The sequence below is a fragment of the Mesoplodon bidens genome (genome assembly GCF_964165515.1).
Source record: "Mesoplodon bidens genome assembly, chromosome: X".
Lineage (NCBI taxonomy): Eukaryota > Metazoa > Chordata > Mammalia > Artiodactyla > Ziphiidae > Mesoplodon > Mesoplodon bidens.
In genome coordinates this window covers 13,943,992-13,963,163 of record NC_138163.1, presented here as the reverse complement: position 1 = coordinate 13,963,163, position 19,172 = coordinate 13,943,992, and positions in this window count along the sequence as shown.

Sequence of the window (19,172 nt, the reverse complement as noted above, 5' to 3'; positions counted from 1 at the left end):
TACATAAATATTGAGAAAGCCTGTACATCTATAGGATTTTTACACTTCATTAGCCACTCCTCCACTGGATAAGCAGTGTTAAAAGCCTGGTGTGAATCTTTGCATATCTTTGTCTATGTTCATAAATAAGGTAACATACATATGTATGCATAAAAACATATAGGGGCACTATATTACTCTTTACTGCACGTAGTTTTTCTCACTTAGAAACATTTCAGAGAAATGTTTTCCACATCGTCTGGTATAGACTTAACACACTTTTTAAACTAGTTATGTAAAATGCAATGGTTTGAGTGAAAGACAACTTATTAAACCATTCCTCTATTGAGGACATTCAAGTTGATTCCAGTTTTTTGGCTACTAGGAAAAACGTTGCAATTAATCTGAATATATACGTAAAATTTATCTTTTTCATATTCACTGTTATATACCCGTGCTTTTATCTTCTACGGAAGAAGGCCCCGGAAATGGAATTGCTAAGTTAAAATTTATGTAAATTCTTAATTTTAATAGGGGTTGCCAGATTGACTTCCAAATTGCTTTAATATACTTCACATTTCCCTCGGCAAATGTATGAGATAACATATTAACCTCCACAACACTCCAGCAATGTGTGATAACATGTTTAATGGTCTTAAAGTGATATTTCCTTGTTAATTTAATTTCAATATGCCTGATCGCTAGTAAAGTTGAGTAATTTCACTTGTTTATTGGCAAGGGGGTTTTCTGCCTCCTTGAACAGCCCTTTTTACCCTTTTAAACCACTTTCAATTAGGGTGTTTGTCTTTTCTTATTAATGTGTAGGAAATTTTTTATATGTTGGATATTGAACCCTTTATCTGTCGTGTGTCTTACAAATATATGTTCCTCTATTATTTGTCTTCTGGTTTTATTTACCTTTACGTTTGCCATATGATTACATTTTAAGTTTTAAGCACTCAAATATGTCAGTCATTTCTCCAAAGTGACTAGGTTTTCCAGCTTGCACAGAAATTTTTCTTGACTCCTAGATTATACATACGTTTTCCATAATATATATATTTTACTTCAACATTTTTATCTTTAGATCATACAGAACTTCATGTTGTGTGAGAGAGGAGTCCAAACTTATTTTATCCTTTTTAATACATATAAATAATAAATGTATGCAGTACTACTAAGAAGAAAATAGAGTCAAAAAACCAAACAAAGCCCACTTTATTTTGGATACAAATCCAGCCCTGAAACTTACTAGCTGTTGCCCTGAGAAAGTCATTTAATTTATGTGAACCTCTTTCCCCATTTGTAAAAGGGAGATAGTAATGTCAACATGACAGAAGTTTTATGAGAATTAATGTATGTCAAACACAGTGACTGGCATATAGAGTCAGAGGTCAACAAAGATAGCTATAATGACTGTTGTTTAACTCCCTCTGAAATGCTTTCGCCTTGAACACGCTTAGGAATGCTCATAGGCCCCATCGTGTCTTGCTTCATGGCTCACTTTGGTTTTGCATCTTTAATGGAGTTTTTATTATACAGTGCTCCTAAGGTAAAAAAAAAGAAAAGAAAAAGAAAAACATTACAGGAAGTTGGCCTCAAAGATATTATCAACCAGGTAGAGTGCTACTGAGGTGAACATTAGAGGACAGACTAAGGTGGCCTAGATCCACCTCACACAGAAATACATCCTTTCACAAAGGGAAAAGATCTGCTAGAATCTCCTGCTTCTAGAAAAATAAGACAAGGATGTTAATAAATGTGATGACTTGGGGGAAGGTGGCAAACATATTTGAGGCTCCGAATTTCCAGAGACTATTTGAGAGAACACTTTGCTCTATATGGCCCAGGGAAATTAACCAAAAGCTCCCTAACTTAGGTGCCCCTCATGCGCCAGATACCATCACTGACAGAACTGGAATTTATAGTCAATACTAAGTGCCCTTATAGATAATTCTTCATTTCATAGGAAGGCGAAATAACTTTCCTAAGCAGTTAGGAAAGTTATTTATTTATTTATTTTGAACAAACACACTTTTTTTTTAAACATCTTTACTGGAGTATGATTGCTTTACAATGGTGTATTAGTTTCTGCTCTATAACAAAGTGAATCAGCTATACATATACGTATATACCCATATCCCCTCCCTCTTGTGTCTCCCTCCCTCCCACCCTCCCTATCCCACCCCTCTAGGTGGTCAAAAAGCACTGAGCTGATCTCCCTGTGCTATGTGGCTGCTTCCCACTAGCTATCTGTTTTACATTTGGTAGTGTATATATGTCCATGCCACTCTCTCACTTTGTCCCAGCTTACCCTTCCCCCTCCCCGTGTCCTCAAGTCCATTCTCTAGTAGGTCTGCGACATTTTTTTTTTTTTTCGGTACGCGGGCCTCTCACTGTTGTGGCCTCTCCAGTTGTGGAGCACAGGTTCCGGACGCGCAGGCTCAGTGGCCATGGCTCACGGGCCCAGCCTCTCCGTGGCATGTGGGATCCTCCCAGACCGGGGCACGAACCCGTGTCCCCTGCATCGGCAGGCGGATTCTCAACCAGTACACCACCAGGGAAGCCCAGGTCTGCGTCTTTTTTCCCGTCTTGCCCCTAGGTTCCTCATGACCATATTTTTTTAAAGATTCCATATATATGTGTTAGGATACGGTATTTGTTTTTCTCTTTCTGACTTACTTCACTCTGTATGACAGACTCTGGGTCCATCCACCTCACTACAAATAACTCAGTTTCGTTCCTTTTTATGGCTGAGTAATATTCCATTGTATACATGTGCCACATCTTCTTTATCCATTCATCTGTTGATGGACACTTAGGTGCCTTCCAAGCCCTGGCTATTGTAAATAGAGCTGCAATGAACATTGTGGTACATGACTCTTTTTGAATTATGGTTTTCTCAGGATATATGCCCCATAGTGGGATTGCTGGGTCGTATGGTAGTTCTATTTTTTGTTTTTTAGTGAACCTCCATACTGTTCTCCTTAGTGACTGTATCAATTTACATTCCCATCAACAGTGTATGAGGGTTCCCTTTTCTCCACACCTTCTCTAAGAATTTGTCCATTTCTTCCAGGTTGTCCATTTATTGTTTGTAGATTTTTTGATGATGGCCATTCTGACTGGTGTGAGATGATACCGCATTGTAGTTTTGATTTGCATTTCTCTAATGATTAACGACGTTGAGCATTCTTTCATGTGTTTGTTGGCAATCTTTGTATCTTCTTTGGAAAAATGTCTATTTAGGTCTTCTGCCCATTTTTGGATTGGGTGGTTTGTGTTTTTGATATTGAGCTGCATGAGCTGCTTGTAAATTTTGGAGACTAATCCTTTGTCAGTTGCTTCGTTTGCAAATATTGTCTCCCATTCTGAGGGTTGTCTTTTCATCTTGTTTATGGTTTCCTTTGCTGTGCAAAAGCTTTTAAGTTTCACTCGGTCCCATTTGTTTATTTTTAGTTTTGTTTCCATTTCTTTAGGAGGTGGGTCAAACAAGATCTTACTGTGATTTATCTCAAAAGAGTGTTCTTCTTTTATTTCCTCTAAGAGTTTTAGTGTGTCTGGCCTTACATTAAGGTCTTAAATCCATTTTGAGTTTATTTTTGTGTATGGCATTAGGGAGTGTTCTAATTTCATTCTTTTCCATGTAGCTGTCCAGTTTTCCCAGCACCACTTATTGAAGAGGCTGTCTTTCCTCCATTGTATACTCTAGCCTCCTTTATCAAGATAAGGTGACCATGTGTACATGGGTTTATCTCTGGACGTTTTTGGATGGAATGTCCTATAAATATCAATTAAGTCCATCTTGTATAATGTATCATTTAAAGCTTGTGTTTCCTTATTTTTTTTTTCATTTTGGATGATCTGTCCATTGTTGAAAGTGGGGTGTTAAAGTCGCCTACTATGATTGTGTTACTGTCGATTTCCCCTTTTATGGCTGTTAGTATTTGTCTTATGTATTGAGGTGCTCCTATGTTGGGTGCATAAATATTTACAAGTGTTATATCTTCTTCTTGGATCGATCCCTTGATCATTATGTAGTGTCCTGCTTTGTCCCTTGTAAGTCATTATTTTAAAGTCTATTTTGTCTGATATGAGAATTGCTACTCCAGCTTTCTTTTGATTTTCATTTGCATGGAATATCTTTTTCCATACCCTCACTTTCAGTCTGTATGTTTCCCTAGGTCTGAAGTGGGTCTCTTGTTGACAGCATATATACGGGTCTTGTTTTTGTATCCATTCAGCCAATCTGTGTCTTTTGGTGGGAGCATTTAATCCATTTACATTTAAGGTAATTATCGATATGTATGCTCCTATTACCATTTTCTTAATTGTTTTGCATTTGTTATTGTAAGTCTTTTCCTTCTCTTGTGTTTCCTGCCTGGAGAAGTTGGTTTAGCATTTGCTGTAAAGCTGGTTTGGTTCTGCTGAATTCTCTTAGCTTTTGCTTGTCTGTAAAGGTTTTAATTTCTCTGTCAAATCTGAATGAGATCCTTGCTGGGTAGAGTAATCTTGGTTGTAGGTTCTTCCCTTTCATCACGTTAAATATGTCCTGCCCCTCCCTTCTGGTTTGCAGAATTTCTGCTCAAAGATCAGTTGTTAACCTTATGGGGATTCCCTTCTATGTTATTTGTTGTTTTTCCATTGCTGCTTTTAATATTTTTTCTTTGTATTTACTTTTTGATAGTTTGATTATTATCTCTCTTGGCGTGTTTCTCCTTGGATTTATCCTGTATGGGACTCTCTGTGCTTCCTGGACTTGATTAACTATTCCCTTTCCCATATTAGGGAAGTTTTCAACTATAATCTCTTCAAATATTTTCTCAGTCCCTTTCTTTTTCTCTTTTTCTTTGGGAACCCCTATAATTTGAATGTTGGTACGTTTAATCGTGTCCCAGAGGTCTCTGAGACTGTCCTCAATTCTTTTCATTCTTTTTTCTTTATTCTGCTCTCCAGTAGTTATTCCCACTATTTTATCTTCCAGGTCACTTATCCGTTCTTCTGCCTCTTTTATTCTGCTATTGATCCCTTCTAGAGGATATGTAATTTCATTTATTGTGTTGTTCATGATTGTTTGTTTGCTCTTTAGTTCTCCTAGGTCCTTGTGAAACTTTTCTTGTATTTTCTCCATTCTATTTCCAAGATTTTGGATCATCTTTACTATCATTATTCTGAATACTTTTTCAGGTAGACTGCCTATTTCCTCTTCATTTGTTAGGTCTGGTGCGTTTTTACCTTGCTCCTTCATCTGCTGTGTGTTTTTCTGTCTTTTCATTTTGCTTATCTTACTGTGTTTGGGGTCTCCTTTTCACAGGCTGCAGGTTCGTAGTTCCCGTTGTTTTTGGTGTCTGTCCCCAGTGGCTAAGGTTGGTTCAGTGGGTTGTGTAGGCTTCCTGGTGGAGGGGACTAGTGCCTGTGTTCTGGTCAATGAGGCTGGATCTTTTCTTTTTGGTAGGCAGGTCCAAGTCTGGTGGTGTGTTTTGGGGTGTCTGTGACCTTACTATGACTTTAGGCAGCCTCTCTGCTAATTGGTGGAGTTGTGTTCCTTTCTTGGTAGTTGTTTGGCATAAGGTATCCAGCACCGTAGCTTGCTGGTCATTTAGTGGAGCTGGGTCTTGGTGTTGAGATGGAGATCTCTGGGAGATTTTCACCGTTTGATATTACGTGGAGCTGGGAGGTCTGTGGTGGACCAATATCCTGAACTTGCCTCTGCCACGTCAGAGGAACAGCCCTGATGCTTGGCTGGAGCACCAAGAGACTGTCACGCACACGGCTCAGAATAAAAGGGAGAAATAAAGAAATGAAGAAAGAAAGAAAGAAAGAAAGAAAGAAAAATGTTAAATTAAATTAAATTAAATTATTAAAGAGTTATTAAAATAAAGACAAAAATTTATTATTAAAATTTTTTAAGTAATTAAAAAAACGAGAAAGAAGAGAAAAACGAGAAGAAGAAACAAATTCACCAATGATAACAAGCGCTGAAAACTATACTAAAAAAAAAAACAAAAAACGGACAGACAGAACCCTAGGACAAACGGTAATTGCCAAACTATACAGACAAAATCACACACCGAAGCATACGCATACATACTCACAAAAAGTGAAAAAGGGAAAAAATGTATAAATAGCGTTGCTCCCAAAGTCCACCTCCTCCATTTGGGATGATTCGTTGTCTATTCAGGTGTTCCACCGATGCAGGGTACATCAAGTTGATTGTGGAGATTTAATCCGCTGCTCCTGAGGCTGCTGGGCGAGATTTCCCTTTCTCTTCTTTGTTCGCACAGCTCCCGGGTTTCAGCTTTGGATTTGACCCCGCCTCTGCGTGTAGGTCTCCTGAGAGCGTCTGTTCTTCGCTCAGACAGGACGGGGTTATAGGAGCCGCTGCTTTGGGGTCTCTGGCTCACACAGGCCGTGGGGAGGGAGGGGTACAGAGGCAGGGTGAGCCTGCAGTGACAGAGGCCGGCGTGACGTTGCACCAGCCCGAGGCACACCGTGCGTTCTCCCGGGGAAGTCGTCCCTGGATCACGGGACACTGGCAGTGGCGGGCTGCACAGGCTCACTGAAGGGAGGTGTGGATAGTGACCTGTGCTCACACACAGGCTTCTTGGTGGCGGCAGCAGCAGCCTTAGCATCTCATGCCCATCTCTGGGGTCTGCGCTCCTAGCCGCGCCTCGCGCCCGTCTCTGGAGCTCCCTTAGGCGGCGCTCTGAATCCCCTCTGCTCGTGCACCAGGAAACACAGAGGGAAGAAAAAGTCTCTTGCCTTTGCGGCAGCTCCAGACTTTTCCTGGACTCCCTCCTGGCTAGACGTGGCGTACTAACCCCTTCAGGCTGTGTTCACACTGCCAGTCCTCTCCCTGCGCTCAGACCGAAGCCCAAGCCTCAGCTCCCAGCCCCCACCCGTCCTGGCAGGTGAGCAGACAAGCCTCGCGGGCTGGTGAGTACTGGTCGGCACCGATCCTCCGTGCGGGAATCTCTCCACTTTGCCCTCCGCACCCCTGTTGCTGCACTCACCTCCGTGGCTCCGAAGCTGCCTCCGTCCGCCACCTGTAGTCTCCGCCAGTGAAGGGGCTTCTAATGTGTGGAAAGCTTTCCTCCTTCAGGCTCCCTCCCACTGGTGCAGGTCCCGTTCCTATTCTTTTGTCTCTGCTTTTTCTTTTTTTCTTTTGCCCTACCCAGCTACGTGGGGAGTTTCTTGCCTTTTGGGAGGTCTGAGGTCTTCTGCCAGCGTTCAGTGGGTGTTCTATAGGAGCAGTTCCACGTGTAGATGTATTTCTGATGCTTCTGTGGGGAGGAAGGTGATCTCCACGTCTTACTCTTCCGACGTCTTGAAGTTCCCTCCAGTCTATTTTAGAACGTTTTCAACACCTCAAAAAGAAACCCTCGTATCTTGTAGCTGTTAATCCCCTATGCTCCCAACAACTTCTGCCTCAGCCTTAAGCAATTATTGATCTATTTTGTATCTATAGATTTGCCTGTTCTGAGCATTTCATATGAATAGAATCACATAATATGTGGTCTTTTGTGACTGACTTCTTTCACTTAGCATAATGTTTTTAAGGTTCAGCCATATTGTAGCATATATTAGTTCTTCATTCCTTTTTATGTCTGAATAGTATTCTGTTGTATGGATTTGCCTCATTTTGTTTGTCCACTGGTCAGTTGATGGGCATTTGGGTTGTTTCCATCTTTGGGTATTATGAATATTGCTGCTATGAATATTTATGTACAAGTTTTTGTATGGACATATATTTGCATTTATCTTGGGAATATACCTAAAAGTGGGTCATACAGTAACACTGTTTCACCCTCTGAGAAACTACCAAACTTTTCCAAAGCAGGTATACCATTTTACATTCTCACTAACAGTGTATGATGGTTTTGATTTCTCTAAATCCCCACCAACAGTTATGATTATCTGACTTTTGGATTCTAGCCATCCGAATGGGTATGAAATGGTATCTTTCTGTGGTTTTCATTTGTGTTTTCCTGATGAATAATGATGTCAAGCGTCTCTAATGTGCTTGCTGGCCATTTGTATATCTTCCTTGCAGAAATGTCTATTTAGATCTTCTGCCCATTTTAAAAGTTGGGTTATTTACCTTCTTATCACAGGCATGTAAGAGTTCTTTATATATTCTGAATAAAAATCCCTTATCAGATACACGATTTACAAATATTTTCTCCCATTCTGTAGGTTGTTGTGCTATATTCTGTACATGAATTATTTGCTTTGATCTTTGCAACAGCTGTATGAGATATTATCCTTCTATTTTTTTTTAGAGATCAGAAAACAGGCTCAGAGTGGTTAAGTACCTATCCTAACTCACAATGCTAGCATGGGATGGTTCCAGGATTTGCACTTAGATATCTATTGGAATTTCAGTTAAAGTCCTCCATCCTCTTGCCTTGATGCTCATATACACAGTTTGTATTTGATGAAAGAAATTGAATCTTAGGATTGTATTGCCCTGTCTATTCTTCACTCGTAGACATTCCAGTGGATAAACACTGAAAATGAAAACACTTTGGTAATACTCCTGAAATTGATTGTCAGGGGACCATGCTCATTCCCAGCAGGAAGGTGTAGCCACAGGGCTCCTGAGGTTGGTTGAATTGATGTTCTGAGTCTGGATTTATAAGCATGGGGAATTGTTCTTTTAAAAGACAATGACAAAGAGAACCCTTCTAATGTGAGCCAGATGCAGCCATGATTTTGAATAAATGTTTGCTGGTAAACATACTTAGGTGGGAACATCTGCCCTCTGATGAGCTCCCTGGAGTTTTAGCAGGGGAATTTACGTAGGAAATACAACTCCAAGTACTTCCTCCTGAGGAGAGATGTTAGGCAAAAAGAAGCTTAATTTCCTTTCTTCCATTTTTTGTCCACCTGCCATTTAGGAAGCCTATGTAAATACATTCCTGTCTTGGGAAAATACCACTTCCACTTGGCCTTCCATCTTCCCCAGCTTTGGCTTTGCAGGTGCCCAGTAAGTGTTGGTGCTTGCATCTGGGCCACATCTGTGCAGGCACCTTGGGTTGTCCAAGAATAGTGCATGGCTCCATAAGCCTATAGTAGCAACCCTCTGACATTAGAATTTGCTGTTGATATTTTTCATACACACTCACACTCTTGAGCAAACACACTAGTTTCCTTTCAAGCCTACCCTCTTAGATGTCCTTACTAGTCTATCTTTGAAATGCTGGATCATCATACAGGATACATGATATTTAGAGGAAACAGGTTTCAGTGGTGTTTCTGGATTCTTCTTAGTTCTAGGTCAGCCTAGATTAAGCAATCTGTAGTCTGGAGGGCTTTACTCACCTCCCAATCTGCCGTGCAGTCACAAGGTCCATCTTGTCTTATCACTTTTACTTAAGTCACCACCCTGCAGATTATCCATCATTAACTAGACCCTTATTCACGTATTGCTCTGCACTTGACGGAATTGGACCCAACCCTCTCCCCAACTTCATGAGCGCTTCTTTCCTGCCCTCTGTAACTCATAGTCTATCATTAAGAAACTCCCCAGTAGCTTCAAGTTGTTCGCTCCGTGTTCCCTTAATCTCTGTTTTATGACTGGAATATGGCTGTGCCTTGAGGAAATCACTTCCCCTGCAGTCCTCTTGAGCAAACGTTAGTTTTCCTCACATACCCCAAGGAGTCGACTCACTGTCACATTCAAACCATTTCTGCTCCTTTCTCTTTCAAAATTCAGAGCTCATTTGTAGTTCTTGCTATTAGATAATATCATGTGCTACGCCATCTATTTCTTTACCTTCATTCATTAGACACTTTCCTGAGTCTTCTTCTCCACTTTTAGTACTGCCACCATCTTGGCAACTTCAACATCTGTCATCTATGTGGATATTCATCCAGCATTTTTGGCTTTGCAAACCTTTCATGCCCTCAATTCCAATGGTATTTTTCTTCCATCATACTTAAGCCACTCACTCTAATGCTCATGAACTAGACATTGACATTCTCAAAAATTACAGCAACTCTGAAATCCTGATTTTATAACATACATCTCTTGGGCTACAACTGATTATCCTTCCTAGCAAAATACCTCCCTCACGTGCAGGTATACACACCTACACACACCCAACTCTAAAAATTCTTCAATTTTGAACTCCAATCTGTGAATTCTACTACTTTTCAGCATCAGCCACATTTCTCTTTTCGCATTTCCTCATTGCTTACCAATTTATCTTAAGTATCACTTACTTTCATCAACCTTCATCTCCCTACTCACTTTCCCACCCTAGTACTTCCCTGGCAAAACCACAACCCTTGTTAAATTTAGCTATCTACCTGCTTTGTTCCTATATACAAGTGATGGATATTGCTGTAGAAATTTACAAGACAAAGCTAACTGATCTCACCTTAAATTCTTGACCACATATCTTAAATGATCAATCCTTCCATATTATACACCCATTTCCATTACACAAAATGAATATCCAATACTTTATCTTCCCCTCAATTTCTCAAAACCCTACCCTCACTCTTGTTATTTTATGCCCTTATCTCATCCTTCACTGAGAAAACTGAAGAGTCAAGAGAAAATTCTTTTATATCTTCCCCACCAAATCTACCATCTTACCTGCATTTGTAATCATACCATAATCATTTCCTTCTCCACTGTAGAATCTGTAAATATTACTCATTCTCATGGAAAGCCAAGATTTCCACATTTGCTACCGATCCCATCTACTAGTGCTCTGTATACCCCTCTTGCTTTCTCAATATTTTTTCTTCTGCAATTATCCCTTTGGATTTTTATGTCATCAGTTTCATTCAGTCATTTATATTGGCTAGATGCATTCTAGAATCTACCCTCTTAAAAATACACTCTCTTAATACCAAATCCCCCTCCAGCTATAGTCCCATATTTCTCCTCCCCTTAGCACCAAAACTCGCAAAAGAAATTGTCTATCCGCCCCTCACTTTCTGATCTCACATTTTCTCCTTAATACACATCCAGGTTTATATTAAAATATTTTCCACTCTTTCAATTTCCTTCTTATCAAATGTACCAATGACCTCTCTACTAACAAGTTCAATCGTCATTTGTCTGTCCCTATATTACCTGTAAAATTATTTAATAAAGTTGACCATTTTTTACTTCTTGAAACATTATCTGCCCTTTGCTTTTGTGTTGCTCAATTCACCTGTTTTTTTTTGTTGTTGTTGTTGCTGTTGTTCCCTCCTTTTCAACTCTTTTCATTATATACCTAGGAGTAGAGTTACTGGGTAATATGGCAAGTCTATGTTTAACTTGTTGAGTAACTGCCAAAATGTTTTCCACAGAACCTGTATCATTTTATGTTCCCACCAGACGTGTATGAGTGTTTCACTTTCTCTACATCCTTGTCAATACTTGTTATTTTCTTTTTAAAAAAGTTATAGCCTTCCTAGTGGGTTTGAAGTGGCATCTCATCGTGGTTTTGATTTGCATTTCCCTAACGACTAATGGTATTGAGCATATTTTCATATGTTTGTTGGCTATTTGTATATCTTCATTAGCACAATGTCTATTTAAGTCCTTTACCTGATTTTCAGTTGGGTTGTTTGTATTTTTGTTGTTGAGTTGTAAGAGTTCTTTCTGTATTCTGGATACTACACTTTTATTAAATATATGATTTGCCAGGATCTCTCTTTGGTGTGCCTTTTTGCTTTCTTCATGGTATTTTTTTGCAGAAGAAAACATTTTAAGATTTTGATATAGTCCAATTTACTCTTTCTTTGTTGCTTGTGCTTTTTGTGTCATATCTAGGACACCATTGCTTAACCAAGTTCTATATGCTTTTGATCCCCATAACTGACCAAAAAAGTTGAAACCCATTCATTCAACAGAAATATTCATGGCCACCTACTATGTGACAGGCTCTACTGTAAATACTGGGGAGAGTGATGAACAAGATGGTGGAGACAGAGATTGCTAGCTTATCTCCAACATTTAAGTTCTCCTCTTCTACCAGGTAGACTACATTTCTCATTTTCTCTTGTAGTTAGATGTGGCCATGTGAGTTTTTCCCAAGGAAATGTGAGCAGGAGTAATGCATACCCCTTTTGAGCCTGGCCCATAAATATTCCCATGTGCCCTCCTATATGCTCTTTTCTGCTTCTGCAATTGGAATGGAGATGTCCTGGCAGAAATGACAGAAACCACTCTTTTGCCACTTATCTCAATAGGGTTGTGATGAGGATTAAATATGTATATGGGTATTTAGCATAATTCCTACATAGAGTTAGTAGTCAATAAATGTTAGTTTCGGTAATTATTATTACAGTCTTTGGGTGCTACAGTAGTCACCCAGGATGGGAAACATGTTAGAAACCCCTCATAATTCAGCAGATAGTACAATGAAGTCTGCTCTTTTGTGACCAGTGTGTCAGACCTCCTGAGGCTAGCAGTCTTTTCTCTTTCTACACAGTTTCTCTGTGATGAACCAAGATTATTCTAAGCCACCTTAAATAATATTTAAAGGACCATAATTTGGGAAATACTATTCTAGTGAAACATAGTTTAACTGAAAACAATATGAGTGTGGTTATAATGGTTATGAGAATTCTAAACTGTGCTAAACACCTTGCATTTACACAACATTATTCTATAAAAGAGCCCTACCACTGCCTCTTCCCCTGCTTCCCTAGATCGGATAAGAAAGCTCAGGTACTCTCTCTTCTGTGGGCCAGGAGGAAGTTCAGGCTGTGCAAAACCTGACCTGTGTGTGGGAACACTCCAGCGTCATCCCCTCACGACCATAAAAGCCAAGCCAGTCTCCTTCTTCTGCTCTCTCAAGCCATTCTTGAACCTGCTTGAGAGCCTGCCCTGCTCTCCCCAGAAAGCCTCCTTATGTAGTAAGGTTTTTCATACTCTCTAGGTGTATGTGTTATCAGTCTCGACATCCAAACCGAATTTGGGTTGAAGGGTCCATCCTGTCTCTGTGGTGTGATTACAACAACTGGTCCTGTGAGCAGGACATCAAGGTGCTATCCCTTACCACCGGGGGCCTTTCTTCTCTTGCTTTGGCTTTCTAACTGGCTCTGCTCTATGCTGGTGAACGGGCACTTGGGCTACTGCCTTCTGGCTAGCTTGTGCTTTGAACTTGCTTCTTTGTGCTGCATTTGTTAGTCCTACTGAGTGTCTGCTAAAGCTTTGACCAACATAAGTCAGTTTAGCCACTTGGCATATAGTGAAAGGATTCTTCGATTGGGACCTTCCTTAAAGCAGTCCTGAATCCTGTGTCTCAACCTGGACCTATTTGTGATTCTCATGTTGAATCACGTGTTTCAATTCCAAACTATGGTGCGACTGATACTAACCTCAAAGAAATGACTCCAACCTTGTGAACACTGGTTGTGTCTCAACCACATGTTGGCCCCCTTTCTATATAGAGCTCAGGAGAAAGACTGACAGTCTGTTCAATATACAGGTCCATTGGATGGTCACTCGTGTGGAGGAAGAGCCGTTAACTATGTGGGATGCTGAGGTCATACTTCTAAAAGTAAATGACTCACTAGTACCTTACAAAATGCTTCTGCTGCTGCCCCTGTGCCTCTGTCATAAATAAAAATGATCCTGATCCTCAGACCTCTAGAGAAAAACATTTGTGTCACCTCTGTGACAAAGCCAAGCGATTAGTTCAACCATTGCCACGGGGAAGTCCATAACACTGATGGTACTGACTTGATTTGAGTTTCTCTGGAAGAAGAAACTTATAAAAACTTTTACCTATAAGAGCAATAACATCTGCAGACCTAATGTAAAAGACAAAACACAAGACCCCAAACTGTCAAAGTCTTCAAAAACAAGAAGTCTAAAAAACTGTCACAGCCAAGAGGAGCCTAAGAAGTTATAACAAGGAATGACTAAATTGAATGTAGAATCTTGGTTGGGATCCTGGGACAGAAGAAGAATATTAGGTAAAAAATAAGGAAATCTGGGGCTTCCACGGTGGCACAGAGGTTGAGAATCTGCCTGATGATGCAGGGGACACGGGTTCGAGCCCTGATCTGGGAAGATCCCTTATGCCGCAGAGCAACTAGGCCCGTGAGCCACAGCCGCTGAGCCTGCGCATCAGGAGCCTGTGCTCCGCAACAAGAGAGGCCGCGACCGTGAGAGGCCCGCCCATCACGATGAAGAGTGGCCCCTGCTTGCCACAACTAGGGAAAGCCCACACACAGAAACGAAGACCCAACACAGCCAAAAATAAAAATAAATTAATTAAAAGAAGGCTCAACATTTAAAAAAAAAGGAATTCTGATGAAGTACAGACTTTAGTTAATAACACTGTTTCAGTGTTGGTTCACTAAGTTGAACAATTGTACCATACTAATGTACAATGTTAAGAAGGGAAATTTGTTGTGGAGTGTATGAATATGATCTTCACAATTACTCTGTAAACCTAAAACTGTTCTAAAATAAAAAGTTTTTAAAAACCACACAATACCAGGTGATGAGATCTGGGAGACAACAGAATTAAACAATGAATGTGGGTGGCCATGTGGAATGGTTTGGAGGGAACACCTTCTCCCTAACTTGTGCACCACAAGGATTGTACCAGAGAAGATGAGGAAGAGTGGAAGGTCAATTTGGGAAGGCTCTTTACTGGGTGTTGAGGAAGCACTCCCTTTCTCTAACCAGAGCACCTAGACTCCTCTGCACCCCTCCCCTCCCCCCACGTATCTTCAAGGGTAGTGCTTTGTGATGTCACAGCCACCCCAGCGCTACCATTGGCTGACCAATCAAAGCTGATGGGTGTGGCTCTTCATTGTCCTGGCAGGGTATATATAGAGAGGCCAGGAGCCTTGGAGTAGAGCACACTGTTGCTACTCACATGGCAGAGGAAAGTACAGTCCCCCAGGAGCCTAACCGTGATGCACGGACAAACACCGAGAGGTCAGAGCAACAAACACCGGGGGGCCAACGCAGAAGGGAGAGGGTGAATTCTCCACTCCAGGGCTATAAGATGGAAGAGGTCAGATTACCCGACTCACGTGCCTCCTCTTCATCCCCCACCCAAGACTTACCCAGCCCTTCCCTGGCACAAACCCCTTCTCAATCCACACCCATTCTCTCAAAGTTCTCCTTCCCATCCTCTTTCCCCAAATCAATATCTTTCTGTATCACTTTGTTTTCCGACCAGATTCAGGAGGTGGTCGAGTTAAGAAAATCAGTCCGTCGTCAGAATTCGGGAAGAGGTTCTACACAGAAGAAGTCAAAGATGCTAGCATTCTATTACTGGCGGAGTACAACAATGACTAAAGAGCCAGAGGAGGATGAAAACGTCCCAGAGGGCTCTTCCAGCAGTTCAGAAAGTGCTGCCCTGGGTCTATCAGGTGACTGAGACCTTGCTGTCTCTGTTTTCTCTCCAGAGAAAGCACTGGAGACATGGTCACCTGTGTAGAGCCAAATAAAAAAGCCCTCAGCTATTGATGTGCAAGCTGTTGTAGAAAGATGTGTGTGTATCTCTGTCTGTTCTTCGGTGATGGGGACTGAAGGAAGGCAGGAAGGGGCAGCCGTGTGAGAAGGGAGGGAGGTAGTATCCTGCCAGTTTGGGGCCCAGACCAGACAGTCCATAGTTAGCCAGACACCGGGAATAAGGACTGGGTGAGGACTGAGCTCTGAAGACAGATTTCTTCCTGAACACTTTATCCTGCTGGTGAGGAGGAAATGGACTTGGTGTTTCCGTGTGTGTTTGGGAGGTCCCAGATGGGGAGAGGGGTGCTGTATGGGTGGTGGCAGTGTGTGTCATAATCTGATTCCACTTTTGATGTTTGACAATGGACAGTTTTGAAGCCTCATTAATTCCCCTTCCCCTTCTGGCCCACATCTGGCCACACTTTATGTTCATCCACTCCCAGCCAGGGAGTAGGTGAACATAAAATAGAAACAGATATGCCTAACCTGAACCATCCAAATTATTTCCGTGCCTAACTTTTCCATAGCCAAGACATCCATTACCCTAAAATATCCTCTAGTGCACGTGGAGAACCTGACCCAATAAGTAATCAAGTTAAGTCTCTGGCCCTTATAATCAGCTTGAAAACTATGGGACCCTATGGACCTTTCCCCCTAGTTAAAATAATACCTTTCACCTCAGTGTTTAAGAAAAGGTTCAATCTAAATGAAAGCACGGTTTTCACAGATTGAAACCCATTATATAAGACCTATTTAGAGAAGGTGTGGTTATCCCCACTTCTGCTGCATTTAACAGCCAAGTTTTACTTGTTCTTAAACCCGGCAAAACAGGACCGGTGCCTCAGTGTGAATTCGTACCCTTGGCGTCATGGCCCCACCTATTGAAATGACTGATTCCACCCAATAATAAATAAGTAACTGGTAAATACTTTGCAGTTAGAGCAAAGTATTTGGCTAGCATGTTCTATTCAGTGCCTAGTTCAACAACCTCTCAGCTGCAGTTAACCTTCACCTTTAAAGGGACACAATACACCTTCACCTGGGTACTCAATGGGCTCAGTCTCCACGCCTGCCATCTCACATAGTCTTCACAGGCAATATTTTAACCACCTCTAACTTTTTTCGGGTACACAGTTATGACATCACACTAATGACATCCTCCTTTGAGGAGATTCACATGAGACCCATAGTACAGGGCCCCACCACTTCAGTTAAGCTCCTGAAAATTATTTAGTAAGTTGAGGGCTGCTCCAGTCCTGACAGTGTCAAGAAACAGCTTTTAGTCTTCTTAGGACCCACATTGTTAAAACAAGCCCAACATGTTTTCGACATGTTTAGATTCTGGAGGCAACACTCCTCATTTACAAAGCTTTTTTTTTGTTCTGTAACTTGCAAATAGGCCCAACTTGAATGAGACCCCCTGTAAAAAGATACTAGAATCTGCCTGAATGGCCATAGAACAGGCATTCCTGTTACGGCCCCCCGGGATTCCTTCACTGTGGGAGCTTTAGCAACCTTCTCTCATATATCTTGGAGTCCCTCTCCCATCAGTGATGGCCGTTAGTTGCATGGGCTTCTGATACAAGGAACTACCTTCCTTGGCCCAATGCTGTATGCCATTAGTGTAGCAATTGGTGGGTGCATACTGGACTTTCCTGGAAATATAGACTATCTCAGGTCCTGAACCTGTGACCCTCAGTATACAGCTGCTCGTTAGGCCTTTGATCATGGAAACAGCACCCTGCAAGCCCAGCACAGCTAGTGAGGCCTCCTTGCTACAGGATGGAGCTGAACCTGGGCTCTCTGCATACCCTACTTTCAGGAGAGGGTAACGTCCCCTGTGCTGGGTCCCTTGCCGGATGCCACAGTGCTAGAGGAGGTCATCTCTTAGAACACTTGGATACCTGGGGAGCCCCTTAGGCTCAACACAGTGAATACCAAAGGGGGTTCATTCACTTAACCAATGGCATTGCCACTGTCACACTTAATGGAGCTTGCTTGACTCTTGCTGCTTTTCATCTCTTCATCAGAATGTTCCTGATAAAGGACAGGACACAGGATCAGCTCAGTTGGCCAAACTTTAGCCAGTTATCTGAGCACTTGGCCATGTCTTAGCCAACAATTGGCCTCATCTTCACATTTTTATAGATCTTTGGGCCACTGCCAGCGGTCTGACCATCTGTTCTGGCCAATGCAAACAATTCCTTCTCCAAGGTTGCCTCATTTGTGGTAAAGAACTCATAGAATCTCTTGCCTCACGGATACCCAAAATATAAATCAAGGTCACACATCTTCTGCACATATTAAAGCCACAATACAATGTCTCACCATAGCACTCTTTACCTTCTTTGAAGTTCTGCACATTGATAGAGAGACTAAGGCACTCATTTCACTTCTCAGAATATATAGTACTAGCTCTTGATAGTACTAGATATTCAATGGAACGTTCACCTTTCTTATTGGTCTCATGCTGCAGGTGCCATAATGGCTTACATAAACAAGTCCAAATTAAATTAAATAAACCACGCAATGTTTTAGTTATCAGACAAACACCATGGGTAAGTTGTCATTGAGACTGATCCCATTTTTTCAGTTTTATTGAGGTATAATGGATAAATAAAAATTGTATATACTTAAGGTGTAGAACTTGATGTTTCGATTATTTCTATATCTATTCCTATATCTATAGAATGAAAGAATCACAACCATCTAATTACCCAACACTTCACAGTTACCAGTTTTTTCTTTTTTCTTTTTTCTTTTTTCTTTTTTTGGTCTAACTGCATTTTTGATGCATAACTCATTATGTGAGTAATAATCCTTTTCATACCTTTCATACCTTCTTGGTATATGTGTGGCATCATTAGTCTTGACATTCAAACCAAATTTTGGGTGAGGGATGTACATTCCACTTCTGTGAGGTGACAACAAGCTCACATATCCATAAATATATATATATACATATATATATATATATATGTAGATATACTCATAGGCATATGAGTATGACACTTTAAAAAAGATACCAGTATTTCAGGAAAGAAATATGTCCTGAGTGCCTAGTAGGTGTCAGATATTACTCTTGGTTCTGGAATTAGAGTGAAGAACATGAAATCAATAGTTCCTGTCCTCAAGTAACTTTTGTTTTCATGGGCAAAGGGGTCGTTCTTGTTGTTGGTGTGGGGAACCTTCTCTAAGGAGCTGATATTTGAATCAAGATCTGAATAATGAGGTCGAGTCAGCTGTGTGAAGACTTTGAAGAAGAGCATTTTAGGTAGACTAGCAAGTAGCAATGCCGTGAGGCCAGAACGAGAAGAGTGTGTTGAGGAAGAGCAGAAGGGTGAGTGACTGGAGTGCAGTCAGAGAGGGGCAGAGCGGAGATTGATGACCGAGACTGGAGAGGCTGGCAGAGAAGTGGTCACATAGGGACCTGCAGGGTAAGAACTTGGATTTTATCTTACGTGCAGTGGAGGGCCACTGGATGGTTTGATAAAGGAAAGTGATGTCGTCTGATGTATGTTTTAGAAAGTTCACTGGATGTTGTGAACTGTGTAGGACCAGAGGGGTGACAGGCTGTTGGGACAATACAGGTGTGATATGATGATGGCTGGGACTAGGGTTTAGCAGGGGGAATATAACTTAGTGTCTAGTTGAGCAGTTGGGAGCATAGGATTTAAAGTCCGATCTCAATTTACAGCTTCACCACCTAAAAGCTATTTGAACTTGAGTACGTTTTTTAACTCCTGTAAGACTTAGTTTCCTC